The sequence below is a fragment of the Platalea leucorodia genome, assembly GCF_965183815.1.
Source record: "Platalea leucorodia genome assembly, chromosome: 1".
In the NCBI taxonomy this organism is placed as follows: domain Eukaryota; kingdom Metazoa; phylum Chordata; class Aves; order Pelecaniformes; family Threskiornithidae; genus Platalea; species Platalea leucorodia.
Window position 1 is genome coordinate 56,433,466 of NC_138823.1, and position 22,288 is coordinate 56,455,753.

Genomic DNA, 22,288 nt, shown 5'->3' on the forward strand with positions numbered 1-22,288 from the left:
GTATTTGCATTATTTCCATGGTGGTTTTTTTTGTAAGGGAAGGGTGAAAGCAAAGAATAAAGAGAATTCAACTTGAAGCCATTTGTTCCTGTGAAAGTATGATTTAAAGTGAAAACCTGTTTAAAAGTAGAAAGGGATGAAATCAAGATCTGGCAAGGTAGAAATACTTTTTGATTATAAATAAAACTTCCAGTTAGAGATAGGTATGCCCAAATTTTTCTGGAACACTTTTTCTATCAGAGAGACCATTATAAAATGCTAGGTTTCGCTACCTTGATTGTGAGGGTATGATTGTCGCTTTATGTGGCCCCAAAATATCCCACAGATATTATCACAGAATTATCACAGAAAAGGCAGAAGACAGGTCCTCTGTCATAAAGACTCTAGAGTTTAAAAGTGAGGCTTACATTAACTGTTTTAACAGCTAACAAATAATTTTCTAAACCACTGGCTGTAGTATATCTGAAATTTTAGCAATGATAAACCCTCTAATATTTTCCTGAGACATGCAGTGGAACATAAATATAATGTAAAAGAAGATTTATTCCAAGAAGACAAACTTGTTTATGGGTACACACTGAAAGAGATTGTAATAAAGTCTTACTCAAAGCTCCTGCATAGACTAAGACTGTGGGCAGGTCTCCTACATATGCGTAAGTCAAGGGAATACATTGCCAACTGTGAAAAGGCGAGCAAGATTTGCAGTCTCTCTCTTCCAATTTTCTCCTGTAACGTGGCTGCAGCATTGTTCTCCCCAAGAGACTCTCTTTCTTAATTTAGCAATGATGAAGTACCTCTGTAAACCAAGAAGTTTCATGCTGACCTCCTGCACAGTGGCAATGAGATCTAAAAAAACCCTGTTTTCTGTCTTTGATTCAGTTACTTTTTACGTTCTGGTAGGGGTTGTTCCAGCTGTTTTCCAGAAAGTTGTGCGTATATCAAATACGTTAAGATCGGCAGCTGCAGTTTAGATAACTTGTTGTGCTGTTTCCAAAATTCGCGGCTAACTCAGGGAGGCCCTTGTCCCAGAAGAGCAGAAACAAACAAATCCAAGTCGGAAGCATGTACAGCGTTTGTGAAAGCAGAAGGTGTGATTTGCTTCCTCCAGCTGAGTAACATGGTGTGAGGGTCACGGTGCCGCCCTTCCTTACATGCCATGAGACATCACACTCACTTGGATGGAAAGACCTACTATATGCTCCTGATTGGCATAGACTCTCACTTGCCTCCAGAAGTCTCTCAGCTACTTGAGACAGGGGTTCACCAAGGTGTGATCATATCTTGGTACGTCAGCTCTGTTATTTTAAATCTACTTCTCTTGATCATTGATGCTTTGTATTTCTTATGTGGATACCGTGCTTAAAAACGAGGGTGGTCTGAAATTGGAACTGAGTGGTCTGAAGTTGTAGCTGCAGTTCTGCATATGGCCAGTGAATTGTACTCCTGCCATGTTGCTGTTGAGGGGCGTCTGTGCTGCTAATGGCCAGTCTTAGGGCACCTTTTGATAGCAGGGATGCCTCTGAGGAGTAATCGGGGTAACTCACCGTTACTTAGTCGCTGTACAGAGAAGTAGAGAAAGCTCCTTAGGTTATGTCTTCATTCACACTGGTGCTCTGTATTGAAAGCTTAAATTTGGGCCAGAATGGGTAAAGTCCTTGTGATTCCTCATGTTCTGACCATATTGGTGAATTATGTGAAGAGGGATTCAATTAGTCCTTTGAAGTTGCATATCTTCTCAACCCACTGGAACAATTACCGATTCACAGTCCCTCCGTAAGCCGGCGTTCATAACTTGAGGTAATTTTAGGGGATTGTGCTGGGTTCCTGTCCAGAACAACAGAAACTTCAGATTGGGATTTCCAGTTTTGGAAACAGGCATGTGATTCCCATTCGTCGTATGCAGTAGTGGCCTCAGTCCTTTTTCTTTGAGTGAATTTTCATTCCTGGAAACATATGATGAGGTCTTTTGCTCAGTGTGAGCACAGAACAGGTGAGCCTGACTGCAGCCCATTAATGTCAAAATTAGATGCTTAAGTGAAATTGAACACAGCTATTAAAGATTGTAATGGATAAGTAAAAGTATCTATGCTGTCTTATTCAGCCCTATGAATAAAATATGCAGATGTTGGGCATGTAGAACATACAGCCATAGTGCACTTTATGACTTTGTGGGTACACCCATGGAGACACATAACCAATGCCAAGTAGAAAAAGAAAATAAATGTACGGGTTGTCTAGTGGCACCATCTCTCTCCTTAAACTTATTTTTCTGCCCACTTTAAGCAGGTGGATCTGCAATATATGGTATTTCATCTTCTCTAAAGTGATGAACTGCCAACTGGATAAGTTTTACACCATCCCCAAATTTGCTCCCCCCTGCATCCCACAATGAGCCCTATGTCCCTTTAGGCAGTAACCCCCATATTTTGCATGGCAGTCCAGGAAGAAAGTTTCTTCCCCTCAGCTCTTCGTGGGTTTCACTCCAGGGACAACAGCTTAATCTATCTTCTCCATTGATGGAGCACTCGTCGTGCTCTGATTTCACTGATTAGGTTACTTGGCTCCCTCCACCTATCGTCATTCCTCTGATCCTCTCCAGGTCTTTATGCTTATTGTGATAAAGCCTTTAGTCAGATAACCTTACACCCTCATTTTTTGTTCTTTAATTTTTTCCATTTTTTGAGGTGTAGCTTTTTTATAACAATAGCCTTGGTATTCCTGGGTCAGTCACTCTCAGACCAAATAAAATTAGCAATCTGGTGGTGGATGCCAGTGGGTAACTAGGCTATCCTGAGTCCTTCTCCCTCCCAGGTCACATTGCCATCAATACTGCTTGGGCTCATCATTTAATGAAAAAAAATTAAATTGTCACACTGTTTAGTGTTCCCAGAAGGAACAACTTAGAATAGAGCTGCTGAGACATCCTCTGGGTTATTGTGGAGGTTTTAGGCCTTTATTCTCTTCACTAGATTGTAAAACCAGAAACATATGTCCTGTCGTTTGATGAACACATGCCCCTGAGTACTCACTTTTCTTAGAGGAACAGGAAAATCTGCTCTATCAGTTCGCTCTTGAAACTCCTCCGTTTGGAAAAAGTGTAGCACCATGCTCTGGTTATTCCAGCATCGCTACTGCATAAGTAACGTATTTGTAGCTTCCAGTATTGCAGCTGGTCACGCCTTCAGCTGTGTTTTCAGTACTTAGACAGACAATAATGAGGAAAAAATGTCTGTGTAGGAAGTACATTTTTCCAGATCTGTTCAGACTTAGTATTCGGTTGGAGTAATGAGGAACAGATGAATGCTAATGTTTTTTGAGGTCCCCTTTTAGTGAAGCAGCTTTGCTTGGAGCAGTTGTCCACAGTTTCTTTAGAGACACGTGGACATACTCAAGGTGCTTTAGATAAACCACCAGATGAGCAAGAGTCACTTAAGCTTTATTCACCTTCGGAAGAGAAGTTTGTGCCAGTTTGGTTGCTCTTAGCAGTTCCTGTTTGGGTGTCTTCTGTTGCTTAATCAAAGAAAAATTTTGGTTACTGTTGACTTTATGCAGTGCTTTAGCACACTGTTTAGCACACTAGGTAGCACACTATACAAACCAGGGCTGACCAGCTTCTTCCTCTTAATACAGGGATCTGATCCAGCTTTCTGGTATGTGGGACTGTGTTCATTAAACATAGGTTATTAAAGGAGATGTAGCTCTTGTACCACCTTGATTTGTACATTTTGATGCTATTTAGTGCTGCTGTTGATCCCTGACAGCTTGTTTGCATGCCAAATATGTTAGGTTAGTACTAGATCAAGGCTCATTACGCCTCTTTTTGTTGCATGTCACAGACATCTCAAAGGCTGATGGGGAAGGCATCAGGCTGAACAAAGAGGGGCCACATGTAGTTATGAGCTGTATGTTCTTGTGAGACCTTCATGGCAGCAGGATGTCAGCCCTTTCTCCATAAATCTCTCCTTTCACTCCATAAGTCTGGCAGACTGAACATCAGTTTAAGCATCAGAAAATGTCGCTGCTGACAAAGCTCCTTAGCAATGTGTTCATTTGGAGTAAATGCTTGCCTCACCAAAGTCCAAATGTGAGTCCAAATGCAGTGTTCTTCATTTACTACCTGGCATAAAACCATGCACAAAGAAATACAGGCTCAGCTGAGATTAAAATGAATATCAGAAGGTGGTTGGAGAAATACTATCAAGTTCTACCTTCCCATCCAAAGAAACAGCCTTCCCTGACTTCACTTCTTAGGTCTGAGTTGGCCCATGGTTGCTGATGTGAGACAACAAATCAAAGGGAGCGTGGATCCAAAAATAACCACTCACGTGTACTCAGACTTCATCTGTAGTCTTTCAATTCTGTATCCTCTGTTTTTTTACATTTTAGAATATTCTTGCTAGAAGTGCATAGGCATTGCCTAGCTGCTCAGATTTAGGATTGTAATGGCACTGCTTGAAAATAGGCAAAAAAAATTCTGAAGGAAAGTCCTGAAAGGGCCACAAAACTTCATATTTGTGGTCTGAAACTAGTCTATAGCTGGTAAGAATAAGGAGGAAGCTTCTTGGCTGGGCAGACTATCCCTGTTAACTTACCGTCAGGCTTCTTCCGCCTTTCTCTGAAGCAGCTGGTGGTGTCTGCAGCAGATACGTGATACTGGAAGATGGATGAACAACTTGATTAGTCTCTGTACCCTCTTCTTACATTTCTGCTAAAATGGTGTTCGCATTTACAGGCATTCAAGGACAGTCTGCTGTCCTGAAATGGACCCGTTCCTTTGAGAGATGTAAATTGGGTAAGGCAGACCAGGGAGAGTCCATCCCAGTTTATGTGTTTATGATAAGCTTTTGCCGACAGTGAGACTTTCCTTTGTTTTTTCTAATTTGTATTCAGTGTCTTTTTTCATTTGTGATGGAAGAATGATCCCATATGAAGAATTCAGTATTGGTCACTCATTTCACAGCTGTGGCCATGGTTTTCTTTCTTAATAATGAGTGTAATTATCACCAGCTAGGCTTGTTTGTGGTGGGACTTCAGAGCTTGGATAGCTTGCACCTTTTCTATCTCATGGGCATGGTACATTTTTATTTTTCCATTTGCTAAGAAAGCTACAGTTATCTTTATTGCTTTTTAAAAAAAGTTTGACAAGTACTAGCATTAAAATTAGATTACATTACTTTAAAATAATAAGGTCATCAGCAGAAAAACTGTTTGGGGAAAAGGAAATGTCAGAATAAATAGCCAGTTTTCACAAAGAAGACAGACAGATGGTTTGCTCATTAGCGATAGACTCCTGAAATGCCCTCTCCTGCTTTTCCTTTATTCTGTATCTGAGCACCCTACTGTTCGGTAGATCAGTGTCTGAGGAGCCAATTGCTGGTCTTTAGGAACTTTAAATTGAATCCTGTGATTGCACAGTATTCAGGGGAGCACAGAGTGCGCTGGCGTCCTTCTGTTAGATGGGTGGGGATTAATCAGTCATCTCTCGGGCGGAAAACCCCTGGGAATCCAGTGAGAGCTTCCAGGGCCCGGGCTAGCGTGAGACTGATGTCAGACTTTGGTCCACAGATAAGAGGGAAGAGCGTTTTGCTATTCTTGTGATGTGGAGATGTTACAGGCGTTTGCAGAGAGCAGGGACTGAGCATTTCCCTACCAAATGATGTGATTGAATAACATGCTCTCTCACTTTTTCAGAAGTGGCTTGGAAAAACTGGTTGGACATGGAAGAGCAGGTTTAGTTATGGACTAAATCAGCAGCAGCTGGGGCGGACTTTAGAGTAGCCTCATTAATTTTTGGTCAGAGTGTTACTTCCAAGTATAAATCTGATTTAAGTGTTTATTGTCTCTTACTGCCAGATAGCTCTCACTGCTGTCATGCCACTCTTGCTACTTCCACAAGTCTCTGGTTGCTGTTGCTTTTATCACTAGGTTGACCTTACAACTAGTCTCTTCTTGGGATCTTCCCTAATGTAGGTTTCCACACCACAGTCCTTTTCTTTCCTGAGCTAGACCTTCCCTGTGTATCCATTTGCAGATGAAGGGAAGGACCATTTTGGGGGGGGGTGTCCTTACCCTTGCAGCCTGTTCCACTGGGATTCAGGCCCTGCAAGCTCTTGTGAAGCCACTGGTAGCAACTGATAGAAGCAACTTGAAAAAAATTCCTCCCCCAAAACAGCCGTTGTGGTCTCATGTCCAGAAGTGGAGGTCACCAGGGATGCACAGGGTTCCTGAGGGTAACATGCTCCTGTCCCCCCGATGGCATGCCTGTTTCCCTGCATCAGTCTTCATACCAGCAGCAGCCTCTTCTACTGAACTCAACGCATTTCTCTTTTGAAGGTCCTTGTCTTTTGTCAGAGCTTACAACAGGGAGATCTGAACAGCTCTGACTGCAGGACCGCAGCTGAGAAGTAGCTCCTCAGAGCTCTAAACCTGGCCATTGTGTTTTGTGGGGAACTTCTTATCTATACTGCAGTTTTTACTTTTTCTCTTCTTTTTGATTTAATGCTTCATGTTTAAGAAGACAGCAGTATAGAATTACATAGGGGAGCAAAACTGCGCACACTGGCCATAAAGGTATAAAATTGGCACATTCATGGTTTGACAGAGCTTTGAACCAACTTCATCTCTGTTGGCAGCAGCTGTATCGTGGCTGGCTTATACCAGGCTGCACCTATTAACACCAATGCTGAATTTGGCTCATTTCCAGGATAGCTGCCATAATGTGAAATGACATATGTGTTTTCAATGTGGGGGAACATCAAAGGGAATCGAAGAATAAATTATGACTGCTATTTGTGTAACTGTGAAATCATCTGAGGTGTATCTATTTGCAATACCTGTCTGCTTTTTAAGTTATGCCAAATTATGCACAGATTTTATCCCAGGATAATAGAGAGAGTTTTTCTAAATGCAATGTAAGATAATTACACAATAGCTATCAGCTGATCTTTTAATTTCTATTGCCTGGAGAGTAATCAAGTGACCTTAACTATAGCTGTTATTCTACATGTAATATGGAGATCTTTTCAAAACCCAGATTTAAAGATTAATCCTTGCAGAGATTTAATCCTTGCAACAATCCTGTGAGGTACATACGTGAGCAAACTGAAGTCCAGAAATTAGGTGATACAAAAATTGGTATTAAGCTAGAACTCAGCATTCTTCTTTACCACATCCTTGCTTGCATCTGCTGCTTCAGTTGTCTGTGTAGGGTAGAAATAGAGCTGCAGAGAAATCAAAATCGTGACTTCTCTTGCAGAATAATCTGCTTGTTCTGCTCTGAAGTGGGAGTAGTCTCAGGACATTTTTCTTCCTTTTTCTATGTGTCTGCCTGACCTTTGCAGCTGAACTTTCGGACTCTGCTGACTGTGCAGCCTCTTCAAAGCTCTGCAAGAAAGTCTACATATTTTAGGAGTTGTTTGCATCATAAATATCCAATCGTAGGAAAGAAGAGAAAAATCAATATTTCTTTTCTTCATTTAGTAACTTTTTACAACTACGTGCAAAGATCCAGGCACGTATGCACAAACATCCAAGAATAATGAGGTTTAAAACTGATGGTTTGGAGAAATTTGCATCAGCCGTGTGGGCGCAGGGCCACTTTGTTGCCAGTTAACCTTTTTGTTTGGGGTACTGCAATGTGCAGCTAATGCATCATGTGGGAGAGGACAAAGAGAGTCTGAAATTTCAGCTAATCTCTCTGTGGTGACACACTGACAGATAGGGAAGCAACAGTAGGATCATAACGAAACAAAATAGCAAAATTTAAAAATTGCCAGAAGAGCTGAAAATACCAACCTATCTCTAATCTGGGAGCAGCCATCTGACAGCATACTACCAAGCTAGTATCCTAAGAAACACTTCAAAACTGCAGGATTTTCTACATTGAGGTTATTGTGTTTTCATTTTAAAAAGACTGAAATAGCCAAGTAAAAATGTAAGAGCTAGCGATGATGTTAAAAACTGTAACGCCTTAGGTGACATTATTGCACCATTGTACCCAGAATATTGATTCAGAAAAGGACTGGTTGGTTTTTACGTTCTATTTTCATGATCAGTGGTTGAGAAAAAAAGGCTTTTGAATCAAAAGATTTGAATAGAAACATTCAGACTATAAAAGCCTATATGCATTTGCATTCATTGTTAAAATCCAGCCAAAAGGAAAATACTGCTTCTGCAGATTATTACCACATTAGACCCCGTGTAGTTTCTTTCTGTGAAATATATCCAGAAGTGCCGTTCTGCACTGGGAATGTGTTAATGCAACGGCAGCGGTGGGGACATCGCTCCCTCCACGCAGCAGGCAGGGACACCTGGCATTGCTTCAATCTCCAACGCTTTTGGTATTAAAGCATTATTATTCTTAGGAAAATCAGAATTCCCTGGCTTCTATGAAGAATACTATTTCCAGAAAATTTTGTGAAGAAGAGCAGTTGGTTGAGAGGAAATCTTGTCAAAGCTTCTTTTTAAAACATCTAGTAGAAGTACAATCAGCTGGTAGCCTGGAGTATTTTCAGCAGACTATTTGCAGACAGTAATTGCAAAGTTTTAAAAGTCTCTTCCATGTCCTCAGCCCTTACCCTGGGCTCAGCTCTTGAGCGTTGGCCAGCGAGCCTCCGTCCATTGCAAGTTTATTGTGTGACTGAATATTTCAGCCCCGGGTCTTAATGAACATGTCTAGCATTCCTTGTGAGAACTGTACAATCCTACATGTGAGTTTGCAGAGAGGCTTGCTGGTTAAGTTCACATTTATTATGAAAAGCCACATAGAAGTTAGAGGGCAGAGGAGAGAAAGAAGTGCCTAAAGAGAAGAAAAGCAGGGCCAGAGGAGAGCATGTCATTCAGAGGAGCCGTGTGAAATCTTGACAAGTGTGCATAAATATTGGGCCTGCCCATAATAGGGCTGTGATTCTGCAGTTCGTACTGAAGTGAGGTCAGTGGGATGCCTTGCATGACTAATAATGAACCACTCCCATCAGTACGTGCGGCGCAACTTTGGAGCCTAAATAGCTGCGAATACTATAGAGCCACTTTGCTCTGTAGAAATAAAAATGGTTATTGAATTTTGGTTGTGGCTTGGGGGTCTTTTACTTTTTTATTATTATTTTTGTCTTATTTGGGAGTAGAGAATTTTTTTATTTTATGTTTCAGTAGAGCTGAATGGTGTTCAAAAAATCTTATTTGTAAAGAGAATCCCTGCTGAATCATTTGGAAGGAACGTAGAGCCATTTATTTCATCTTGCAGTATCTGCAAGTCACTGCTGGAATCATAGCAACAAGTGATACAGAGCATACATAATGCTGTACAGGAGCCCAGTGGCTTAAAGCAAGGTTAAAAAAAAAGAAGTATCTCTTTAAGCACCAGTCAGAATCAATGATTTGCTGTTCCCAAAGTGTGAGTAGTTTTATTATCTGAAAGTGGGAGGAGATTTCAGATAAGTATATGCCTTCTAATAAAATTGATAATTTATCCCTCTTAGAATTTAAGGTTGCAAGAAGCTTTCAGTTTAGTTTTTGTTATAAGGGTAGACTATTTGGCTAAAACCTGCCATTTTTATGTTGACAGTTAGGGAAATGAATAGGCAAAGTCTGAAGAGGAGTCATCCAAATGAGTTTCGGTTCCAAGTCGTTAAAAATAATTACCTCAATTAGAGTTTTATTTTGCTTAACTCTAGATCTACTTTTGCTTCAAGTTTCTTTGTCTCCTTCTGGGGCACAAACAGCTTTCTCCAGTTTTCCCATGTAAATGAAAACACGTTGGAAATTCATATTTCAGTTATATGCAAAATAAAGAGAAAATAACAAAGCCAGATTAGGAAACTGGGTGTCGTTCGGGGCATTTGGGGTGGCCAGGAAGAGCTTTTCTGGCATTGGCACTGGTGAGCCAAGTAGCACGGGGACACGTGTGTACATGGGAGAGGGATAGCGCTGGCGTGCCTGGCTGCGACGGTGCTGGCTGATGGAGAAATAGTATGCAAAGGTGCGTGCTCGTGTGTATGTGCACATCTGTGTGAGAGAGCACATGAGCACATGGGGTGAAGGTTTCTAAGTTTCACCAAACTCCTTTTTCATTTTAGAGTTTTTATAACTTTATGTCCCTTTAGTGAATTAGCAGATATGCAAGTGTTGAACAGTCAATATGTTTCAGGGTACTTGTGTACGCTGCAAATTTTTTTTGTTCTTTTTTAAAGAGATGCTGGGCATCTCTGAGGGCTTTCACTCCTTGCTCGCCCATCCCAGCATGTGGGGTCCGACCTCCCCGTCATGCGCTGTGTGTAGTAACTTGTGCCAAATGCACACCACAAGGCTCTCTCTCAAAAATACCCTTCAATATACACGTGTGTAAAGGCTCCTTCGGTTGTAAGGACAATTGCAGTGCATCTCCTGCTTTGCATTTAGAGGCAAAACACTGCAAAAGGTGAGGGGGAAACAGTGTCTGGAGAGGGAGACTGGGGCTTTGCCACGCTTTAGAGATTTATTGAGAGAAAAAGCGAGTGCTTCTCTGTTTCTGTTTATCCAGAGCCTGCTTCAGAGCTCCCTTCAGGGCTCCTGGGAGCCTGGCAAGGTAAAGCAGCGAGGAAAGGAAAAGCAAGGGTTGGAAGTGATGTCTTGGTTGAGACCGGCTGCTAATTGCCTGTGGTTTTATTCACTACCTCCCAATGTTTTAGGTGTCAAGACTGCCAGGATCTTAGAAAATAGCTGCCAAAAGGGTCTGGGGACTTCAGGCTTCTCAGACAAACAGAAAAAAAAAACACACTGAGATTTCTAAGAGCAGAGCAGAAATGCATATTTTGTCAAGATCCTCCATAAAACCTGTGATCACATGAATTTTTCATTGCTAATCAGCAGCAGCATTGGAAGATCAGTCCCATAAGCAGTTTGATTCCCCTTCTTTATCGGTCAATGGGCAGAGCGTGTACCCGGGTAGCAACCACAGCACGCCTGCTTTAGGACGACTGGGAATTCGAATTCTGCAGTTATTTTGCTGTGGGAATCCTTAAGGCAGCTATTCATGCCCTTACTTTAAGCATTGACACCGCAGCACCCTTTGAGATAGGGTGGGACCTCAGCTAAGAAGCAGTTTACCTGTGAGGAGCTGCTTTTTGCAGGTGGCTGAGGAGGCAGAAAGAAAGAGCGAGCAATGAATTAAGCGGTAGAGAGAAACAGTTTTCGTGTTTTAATTAGAAAAATGAAAAGTGCATGAATTTCCTCATTGTAATAGTTTCTGTCATCTGAGAAATAATGATCTTAAAAAATTGCGGGTCTCTGGCAGCCCTTCCACTGGGCTGTCATTATTCACTCTAATGCATACGTATTACTCATAGTCATTAATCTTCTGCACCCAGGCTGGAATAAAGCCTATTCTGCTGTTAGTTGCCCTGTTTCAGGTCAAAAGCTCATCCACCAATGTGGCTCAGACATTTCCATTTTGTTATTGCCAGGAGAGTAACAGCCTTTTGGGAACTCTTGTCCTGACCAGTGGTAAAGAAAGAATATTTAGCTAGATAGTTTGAGGTTCTTTCCTTTTCCTTTCCCCTTTTTGTTTTGCTTTGCTAGTCAGAGAGAAGAGGCAAGGCTTTACCAAGTCCCCTAACAAATCTGCACTGGCTGTTTCTTCAGGCTTCGCAAAATAATCCTAGATTTGTATTCTCGCCTGTCAGACTCAGTATGGCTTCAGGATGTGACCTGATCATCCCTGCTGCCTTACTTTTAATCACAGCAGAACAGTAGTCGTGGATTAGTGACCATTAAACACCTCTCTGCACCAATCCCTGTATGCTGTCCAGTCTCCTACGAACTTGCATTTCAGAGAAGACAAAGAAAGCCTTACACTGCCTGAGGCCCTAGTCCAGGCCTCACTGAAGTTAATGAAAATGTGAGGAGATTTTTTTGAAAAAATCATTAAAAAGTGGAGATTGGTGTGATTTTGGCACAGAATTATACTCCACAGTGGTATCTGGTATTTAGCCATTTGTATATGCTTAAATCCCTGTACTTCATACGCTGATTTATAGTAAAAAAAGTACCTCCTTTTCTTTTTGGTCAAGAAGTATAATAAAAAGGTACTTCCCCAGAATATTTTCCCAGCCTGCAGTCCCCAGCAGGAGCATGCTATTGCTGCTTTGCTCTTCCCGAGTGCTTTGCAAAGCTTTCCACATATGAAGAGGTTCTTTGGAGTAGGCAAATCAAATACAAAACATATGAGGATGTTCCTGCTCTGATGTACTTCAGCATGAGAAGTACCCAGAGATTAGAAAGACTTTGGAGTTACTCTCTAAAAATGATTTTTCAGAAGCTGATTCTCAAATCATCTTCAGACACCTCTTTTACTAGGCAGCAACATCAACAATCTGTGCAAATGGGATCAGTAAGATCTTCCCTGTAATTTATGTGTTTTAGTGCTTGGTGACAACCGAGGACACAACAACTGGCATCAGCTTTCAGAGACTTGTCAAGTCGACAGTGCTGCTCGCCTTTTTCGTATTTCATTCTGTATTTGAGATTGAATCTGTGCAGCAGTGCAAGCCAGATAGTCAGAGAGGGATTTTTCCACTTCATTGATGAACAGTATATATTCTCTAGATATATGTTTTACAGCAAGTGTGTAAAAGTACGGAGAAAAAGGGCATCATTTTATAGCCTTTGAGAGAAAGCTGTCAAACCCACGTGCTGTCAGTCTTCATTTGTTATCATAATAACTATCATAATAAAAATACTATGTACAACATGTCTAGGGTTACAAATTCAGTCACTCAGAAGGTCAGGAAATGGTAGAAGAGAAGTTTCCCAAGCAGCCTAATGCAGTGCAGACACAGCCCCTTCCTGCTTGCCTCAGCTCAAGCCTGGTCATGGCTGCAGTGACTGGAGGGTACAAGGTTTCTTATGCAGAAGCAGCTCCTGAAAACCAGCCCCAGCTGTGTGCCTGCAGCTCATCCCACACAGGGGAATGGAAGCAAGGGGTGTTATTGAGCATAATGATTGTATTTTTTTCTAAATATGATCCGTATTGCCATTTTAGGCTTCTACAACTACCTACAACTCCCTGAAAGGAGGTTGTAGCGAGGTGGGTGTTGGTCTCCTTTCCGAAGTACCAAGCGATAGGACAAGAGGAAATGGCCTCAAGTTGCACCAGGAGAGGTTTAGATTGGATATTAGGAAAAACTTCACCGAAAGGGTAGTCAGGCATTGGAAGAGGCTGCCCAGGGAAGTGGTTGGGTCCGCACCCCTGGAGGTATTTAAAAGACGGGTAGACCTGGTGCTTAGGGACATGGTTTATTGGTGGGCTTGGCAGTGTTAGGTTAACGGTTGGACTTGATGATCTTAAAGGTCTTTTCCAATCTAAATGATTCTATGGTTCTATGATTCTTGTGCTTGGTTAGGTATTAGCAAGAGAGGCAGAGAGGAGGACAGCAGGATAAGTTCTCAGATATGAGAGATCCTTCCCTATCAGGAGTACTTAAGCATAGTCTAAATTGTCAAGAGGAGTTGGAAGTTATGAATTAGACTGAACAAAAATGCAGGAATAATATACAGTGAGGAAAAAAGAGTGTGTGTCCAAGCAAAGATGTCCTAATCCATTATTGTAATGTTTAATTCATATAACAACTTAATGTAGGCGGTGATGATCCACGTACCTTAGTCTTGTATCCTAAAATCAATACATTGCTTGAATAAAGATTTTTGCCTTGGGTTATTGCTATTGGAGTGGTCTGGATTGGTGGAACTCATCCTTTTGCTGTTTTAAGGGAATATAAATGTGTCATCCTCTTTCTCTCTTCTATTCTGTTTTGGAAAAACAAATAAAACATTGTGTTTCATAAGCAAATCTGTATCCAAGCGAAGTGCAGCAGTTAGGCCCCGAATAGGATGTGTATAGAGAGGGGTGAATACCAACAAAGTTGAAGCCACAAATTCCTCCTTTGGGCAGGTGCTGAGCACTGTCGGCTCCCAAGAAATCAGCACCCTGAAGCACTGAGCCACTGTAGCGGGGAAGCTCGGGGTGGTCAGCTCCTGTGGTGAGGGATGGAAAAGCCATCTGTCCTTCCCAGGAGCTATAGAGCAGACCAAGATGCGTTATCTCACCCCATGCTTTCACCCATCTCCCTAGGAGCTGCTCTCAGAGGTCTAAGAGCATGAAGACCCTCTTCCAGGTCTCTCTTTCCCACGTAAGACCCAGTAATGCACAATATGCCTTTCATTTTGTGCTTTGGTCTTCGGGGCTGGAGCATCTCTCTGTATCCAGAGGCAGGGACCACAAAACCAGCAAGGATCTGAGGCAGCTCCTTTAGGCTTCAAAGCAATGACAGCACAGGAGAGCGCAGCCCCTGCACACCTACAGAGTCACCCCAGCTCCCCACAAGCAATGGGAACGGGTTCCCAGGCAATCACAGCCCAGCCCCATAAGCAGACAAAATGGCTAAGGATAACCCAAATACCCACCCAGATCAAGGTATTCTCAGAAATATGCTTCACACCAGAATAATTTGCTGTTGATGTCCTTGGCTGCCTTTATAATTTTTCTGTCCATTTTGAATTTTAGTGTTTAAAGCACTGTGTTCCCACTTGGGCTTGTCTTACTCCTTTCCAAGTGCATCTTTGCGGAGCTATATCCATCACGTAGTTTTTCATTTGGTATTTACAGGGTTGCTGCTGACACATCTTTATAGACTGGTTTTACTACGGAAATGTGGCTTTTGCAATTCTACTCTCTCCTAACAATTTCTTTCCCTCCTAGCCATTTCCAGCCGCAATTGGGCTTGTAGGTAGCCTGGCACATTTCTCCCATGAGGGTTACTATTGCCCCACAGATTGTGTTGGGAGAGTGGGTGGACATCACACCGCTGCTCGCGGAGCATCATGTGCTACAGCTCACCAGCGGGCTGGTGTATTCGCAAGAGCTGCGTCCCCTTCTCGTCACCTGTGCCTGACCTGGCCCAGGCTCCACCGTTTCTTAATTACAAGTGCTATGCTCTGGCTTGAATTTCATTCCTATAATTGATGGCCTTGTTCGTTGTAGCAGGACTAACTTCATTTGTGTTTGAACTGTGACTCCCATGGCTTGCTGAATATGGATGTCTTGGGGGTGACCCATTACCTGTTGGTAAATGGTTGTGTGCATTGAATGATGTATGGGAAAGTGTGTCACAGGTAGCAGCTGTATGAGGTTCAAAAATGTCACCAGCTACAGAAGTGTGAATTTGCCATCCTTTTGCTCTTATTTTCATAAACCCCTTTGTCAGAGTGCAGTGTCCTTAAAATTGTGAAATAATAGATGTGCAACTGAGGATTACACAGACTATCTGGGACATGTTTGCTGGGGATCATCGCAGTTGGCCTTTAATCTCTCTGCTTCTTTAGAATTTCATTTAATACTTTATGGAAACAGCAAGTTGCTCTAATCCAGAGGAGATTGAATATGCTTGTACTTGTACTTGTCTGCTCAAGGAAAATTTTTCTTTCCATCCCCAATGCGAAAAACAATTCTGTAGCTGTTGATCTATTAGTGTGGAAAGTGCAGATGTTGTGCAGCTCTGAATATCTTTCTCTGCAAAAAGACTTCCAAAATATATATATATATGTATATATATGTATATAATTTTTTTTACCTTCTATGAGATTTGCGCTTTACACCTATGCCTTGAACACTGCAGAGGTTTCAGAGCCATGTGTTTTTTCCCTTTCCCAGTGCAGTAAGTTGCTGCAGTAGCCTCCTGACCTACTGGGAGCTTGGGGCTTCACCCAGCTCCCCTCCTCTCCTTTAGCAGCGCTGTCCGAATCACGGCTCTCTGCTTCGCCACATCACTGTCGAACTCTCCAGTTTGCTTCTCCAGTGCGCTGAAGGGTGTCCTGATACTGGGACCACCAGCTATGTAGCATTGCTTTCTAAATGCTCTTGGTGGCAGAGAATGAGCAGGCTCTACCTCTGCAATTGGAGAGCAGGTATCTATCCCTCTGCATATACTGCCTGCTTTGTCTTCTTGTGAAAAAAAAACAACAAAAACGTTTCTGTCGATAATAGATCTCCTGTGCTACAGGAAATGCCAGGGTGCATGTGCATTGATCAGCAGTAAATGCTCTCATATTGTCTTCCTTCGGCAACGTAAACTCGTAATCCCCTCTCTGAGCACTACCTGGCCTACGGTCCAATTTTGTAAAGCCAGCGCCGTCAGCAGCCCCCAGATGAAAGGCCTGTGACATGGCAGCTGCAGTCCCTCAGAAAAGATCTGGGGTTTAAAGCACTTTTTTCAGGGAGAAGAGGAGGGGAGGGCCGTTCACCTCCGTTTTCAGGCAGTCCGCATTCAGTGTTGGGTGATGTGGCAATGCCGAGCAGCGCGGCGTGGGTGGCGGATGGGCAAACAGGTATGTCAGGGGCTGTTTCCAAGTGTTTGCTTTCTCTAGCAGTTGTCTAGTTTGCCCAGACTGATGCAGTAAGAGTTGTCACAAGAGCAAAAAAAAGGCTTAAAAAAGTCATACAAGTTATTTCGTCTTCTCTGGGAGTTTTGCCACCCCTTTTTGGTCGAGAGAGGCAGAGAAGAGAGTCCCGGCTGGCACCGTTGGCCGCAGGGCCGGACACCATTTCTCCCTTGGCATGCCTGAAGCGTGTCCTGGGCTACAGGCACCAGACGTATATCATTACGTAGGGTTTTGTGGCCAAGGACAAGTACTACTCCTGCTGGCAAGCCGTTTCAGGACAGGTCTGTTTCTGTGTGTATATAGTGCCCGGCGCATTTTTCACGGGCTGTCTGCTAGGATATAACACTAACGAGGTAATTACAGGACTCAGGCAGTGTCAGAGCAGCACCTACCACTTGGATTAGGCCCGGCTCTTGAACGAGCTCTTTCCAAAAAGGGTGCAAGCTGATGTGGCTCACGGACCATTGTGGGGACCAGGAGCGGGCTGGTGCTCGATGACTGCGGCTCAGCTGGTGTAGGGGAATTTGGGGTGCTGCTCCTGCCTCCTGCGCCAGCGGGGAGGGGAGGGCGGTCGGTCCCAGCTTTACCATTACCATGGGCATTATGGGTTGGGTGTAATATGGTGGGAGATGGAGAAGCAGAGGCCTGGCAGCAACCCCCTGCTGCCGGTCGGTGCTGCTGCCGCTCCTGCGAGGGATGTGGGGCTGTGGTTTCCTCCTCTGGCGCAGGGGCTGGGAGCGAGGTGGTGGCACGGCGGAGGGTCAGCGAGTGTCCCTGCGATGGGGGGGTTAAGGGACGGGCACAGCGTGGGGAACTCGCCCTGCACAAACGGAGGGGTGACAAGGGTTGGAGGGACGTGTGTGCTCCCGGCACGTCAGCATCGCAGCACTGGTGTAGCAGGAGGGGGAGAAGCAGCGCTGTCTGCAGCGATCTGCCTGGCTTCTTCCTGGTTTTCTTCACCTGAAATAGGACAAAAAAAAAAAAAAAAGAAGAAAGTCTGGTCTCGCCATGTTATAATTTTCTTTATATATTGTGACACGTGATGTAATTTGGATATTTTATGTCTTAACAAAATAGGACAGACAGGGACTTTTAAAATACATTTTAATTAATTTAAAAAGTTATTAAGAAAAGTGTTTGGGCAGAAGCACTGCATAAGACAGTGATACACCAGTTAGACCTCAGCTGTCTGTTGCAGGATTTCGTTTATTATATTAATAACAATTATTACATCACTGGGCTATATAGTTATTACTATAATGATTATTAACTAATTATCATATTAGTAAACATGATTATATTGGTTTCAGGTCCTCTTGTCAGCCTCCACTGACCAAATATTAAGTGAAATGGTGTGTTGTGAGCTGAACGCAGAGCTGGCCCAGCTGTCTCCCATCCGCCTGAGAGCTGCCATCTCACCTTCCAGGGCTTCAGGCAGCGGGTGCAACCCTGCTGCTTCCCTCCCCGCAGCACGCTCCCAGACCTATCACACCAAATTATTTGTGAACACCGAGCCAGCTCATATCACGGTAGTATCAGTCTACACACAAAGGGCACTGGGAAGCTGTGAGAGACAACGTGTGTTAGCAGTAAGAGGAGAAAGAAAGAGGCTCCTCCAAAGCCCCTATTCATAAGCTTAGCACAATAGAGTAATGCAGCGTTAGGAAAATTTAAGCCGGTGCTGAAAGCTATTGTGCTTTGCTGCTTTTTTACTCAAGGGATGGCTTTTATCCTGAACTGTAATGCTTATGATATTTCAGACATGGCTTGCTTTGCTAGGTCATGTGAATGATGAATATCGCAGTATTTAGAGGTTTCTAGTAAATGAAACACACATGGGAATGAATGCAGATATAGATCACTTGCGTCAAACCCAGCTTTATCAGGGCTTGGTGAGATATCTTTTTCAAGGGCCTACAGCAATTGAAAAGCAATTAGAATTTCATTGTATTTTCCAGTTGCATTAACCATCCTATAGATAAGTACAAGAGTCCACATGCAAAAAGCTGCCCCTGTACTTTCACTGTGCAGCTGTTGTAATACAGAAGCATGGAACAGCAGCAAAGCAAAACTTCAGTTGGATACTTGGAATTTAAAGACACTTCAGGCCTTAAGAAAGAATGGAAAGCCATCCTGTCCTACCATTAAAAAAAGGGATGTTGCTACAGAAATGGGAAATGCTTCCTTTTCACCAAATGGGCAGGTAACAGTACCGGGAGGGAGATTTCAGAAAGCTGCAGTGTGATAGCTGAAAGCTGCCCCTCCTAAAGAAACAGGTCCTGGTCATGTTCTTTCAGTGCTGCATTTGTTAGAAGAGTTTATTCATTAGTGGTTTGAGAGTGACAGAGCTCTGCACAAAGGGGTTTTTTTTATCTACGAGACTGGGCAAGCGGGGGTAGCTCTGAAGCAGTGAGATGAAGGGGAATCACGCACCCCCTCAATGTCAGGGTCTGGCAAAGCCAAAGCTGCAAAAAGTTGAGAGGGAAACTGCCTGCAGTGACCAGTGGAGCTGGATTTGTGTGGAGGGGGCTTGCCGGAGAAGGACCACGGAGATCCTCTGCTTTTTTCATCCTCTGCTATAATCTTGCCATGCGGTCCTGCACAGTGCCTGGAAAATGCTTGCAGTGAGGCATTCCTGAGCCATGATTAGCAATGCAGTTAACGAATGCTCATTTACATCACTTGGGGATAAATCTACCTTCTAACCATCTGTTACAAGTGGATCTGGTTTTCTTCTGATGCACATTCATGCCAAGCAGAATTACCTTCATTTAAGTCACTGGTGTTTCTTGGAGAGTAACTGCTATGAAAGAGTGGGTCCATTGGCAAGATCTCCCAATGAGTCACGTACTGTGGGGCAGAGATTATGTCTCCCTGGATGTTTTGTTCATTCTTGAACATGAGGGGTCTCAACAGCTAGCAAGAAGTTAGCTGTTATTATGAAATGCCAATGTGCAACTCTGAAACTATTAGACTTCTAGATACCAGTAATCTGAAAGCAGTCTGCTTCACCTAGTGCTGTATTTAGTGCAAGTGGATTTGGTCACTCATGCATATTTTTTTTTTAAAAGTACTGTCAGATCTTTCACAGGCAGTATTTTCTAATGAATGCAAATGAAAATTGTGATTATCCATTTCAAAGCAATCGGAAGGAAGCCATTGTTGTGCACGAAACATTATTTATACAGCTCATAAGCCCCAGTGATGCTTGTGCATAATTCTTCACACATCACAGTGATAGAAATTGCCTTTGGGGCCGGACTTTCCAAGCCAGCCTCTCTGTTTTTAGGTTGCAGACGTTATCACTTCAATGGCTGACTACTTGATTTTGCAGGTTCAGTTTGATGCGCATATGATAGCAAGCCCACGCTTGCCTGCAGATGCCAGACTGCACCCAAAATGACTTGCTCCTCTTAATAGCAGTGAATAAAGTGACAGGCTGGCAGCTCTTCAGGACTCTTGGTTCTCCCTTCTTATTTTCCAAGTCCTTCTCTACTGCCTCCTGTTTGCAGATCTGTTCTCATCCTACTCAGCACTTGCCTCAGTATGAAAACTTGGGACATACTATGTGTTTACATGTATGATTGCTCTTAACTCAAATTTTATTTGCATGTCTTGCTCAGCCTTTAATTCCAGTGCATTGACTGCTGCTTGCTGTTCCCCACGTGGGTAGTCTCACTCTCACTGCTCAGTTTGCAGGACTCTTCTCGGACCTGTTAAAAATGGAATTCACCAAAAGACAAAATTATCTCTTCCTGTCCATGCTAGGCTCCTAGCGAAAATGAAAATAATTGTGTCTCTTCCTGCTGTTAATACTGTAGTCACTACATCCAATAATTTTTGGGGAAGTTTAACTTTTAAAACACTGCGCAATTTATTACCCCCATATATTAGCTCTCCTTGGTAGCCTAGAGGTATGGTGGCAAACTGCAGTGAAGCTGTGAAGGTAGAAAATGTCCAGCAAGTAACCTCTTTCCTAAGAGACTATATTAACCAAAGGACTAATAAAATCTTGTTTAACCACCATTGAAAGACTTCTTGGTAGATGGCCAACCCTGGTTGGTCTCTTGAGTATAAAAAGTAGTATAGAAATGTTCCTTCTAGCATTAATTCATACCAGCTTCTGATACCAATCTCCTGTACATCAAAGAGAAATGCTCCTTTATTGCACCATTTTACATTTTAAAACATTTAAGCTTGTAGCGCCTTCCACCTACTTCTTTTTGCAGCGGCACTCTCTGCCCTTAGTCCTACTGAAATATCAGCTATCTTGGTTGGTGTTTTGTACACATGTGCAGCCTGGTCCCACAGTGGTGAAATGGAGATCTTCCCTTGATCTCCTGTAGGGCTTAGGGGATTTTGGCCAGGCAGTCCCTTGTTGCCATGCCTGTGTTTCTCGTCCTCCACTGACACGTGGGAGGGAGGTTTCTCCCTGTAATCCACTGGTAGCCCCCAGAGGTAAATAACCCATTCTTTTTCTTACACCGAGGACAGACTCAGCCTAAGGTTGAGTCTCAGTGTTATGGAAATACCAAGCACTCTCCCAGCCAAGCACTGATCAGAAGCTTGTTCTTACACAAATCCAAACAGGACAGTGTGAAAGTGCTTGAAGAGAGGCCCCGTCTAGGGCAATACCTTACAAACTTGTTAGTCTGGATCTGTGAAATCCGTTTTTTCAGTGAGGAGTGGAGCTTACAGGTTCCAAAGCCAGATCGCTACCTGTCTGTTTCTCAGTGTGTTATCCGTGTCTCCTACCTAAATTTTAATTTCCTTCCCCTTACTTTCCAAGTATTATCCTGTACAACAGAGCAAAGGCTTTATTACTTTCTCTTGCACAGTGTAGCCCATGTGTTTATATGCCCTAGCTTCTCAAGTTGGATGTGTCTAAGTGTAACCTTTTGCTTAAAGGTAAGACCAAGAGGTTTTATAGGATTTGACACGTTTTGCATTTCTAGCATGCTTGGTAGCTGTTTGCTACAGTCATGCATTGAGGCCTCTACAGAAATTGGTGGATTCATCCCTGACTCTAAGAATTTATGAATTAAATGCAGTAGCCAGAGAACCTCCTCTTGCTCAAGCTACTCTTGCTTGAAGTCACATGGAAAAGCAGTGAGTGTGAGGGCCAGGGCTATGCCCCATATCTCTTCAACCATAGTGACCCATCTTGCATGCTGCAGCATGATGCTGCTGACTGGTGACTGCTTTCAGTTCCATATCTGTTTCCAGAATAACACCACATTTGAAAAAAAAAAAAAAAGAGAAAACAGTAACTGTTTATCCTGGCTAAGCTTGTGTAACAGGTTTTCATATGATGTTTTTAGTGTTTAAAATCTTTTTTCATTAAACTGTTTCAGTATCCAAAAAAAAACTCCATTTCTCTTACTCAGCTTCATTAGTTATAGGAAATCACTGGATTAAAGTAGAGAGCAGATTAGCAAAAAATAAACTGTAGTATGTCTTGGGCATATGGTGCCGCGTATGAATGGGTTTTAACTACTTAACTGTATAACAAAGAGCAGAAGGAGAGATTTGTCTTAGCGTGCAATAATTATAATTTGCAGTAGCTGCATAGCTTAACAGTCAGAAACCACAAAGCCACAGAAAGCTTTTGGTTAGGATGGGGTGTGTGCGCCTGTCCCCAAGCTCACATCGCGTTTTCTGCCAGCTGACGGCTGGGCACGAGACTGGACTTAGCTAATTAACAGGATGCCTCTCCCTCCTTTCCCTTCCTCTTCACTGGGCTCATGGTTTGCAGCGCTGGGTTAGTCTGGATTACAGAGACCAGGATTTAGCGCGTCGGACGTGGGAGCTGGTGCTGGTCCTGGTCCAGGCACACTGCTCCATTGCACAGGCCGGGGCTTTGCCCCATCTGGAAATT

At 43.1% G+C, this 22,288-nt stretch overlaps 1 protein-coding gene across 2 annotated transcripts in view; it reads left to right on the top strand.

Moving 5' to 3' along the window:
• Positions 1–22,288, top strand: part of MTCL1 (microtubule crosslinking factor 1) — a 110,811-nt gene that overhangs the window by 34,113 nt on the left and 54,410 nt on the right. The gene's annotated exons all lie outside the window — the stretch shown is intronic.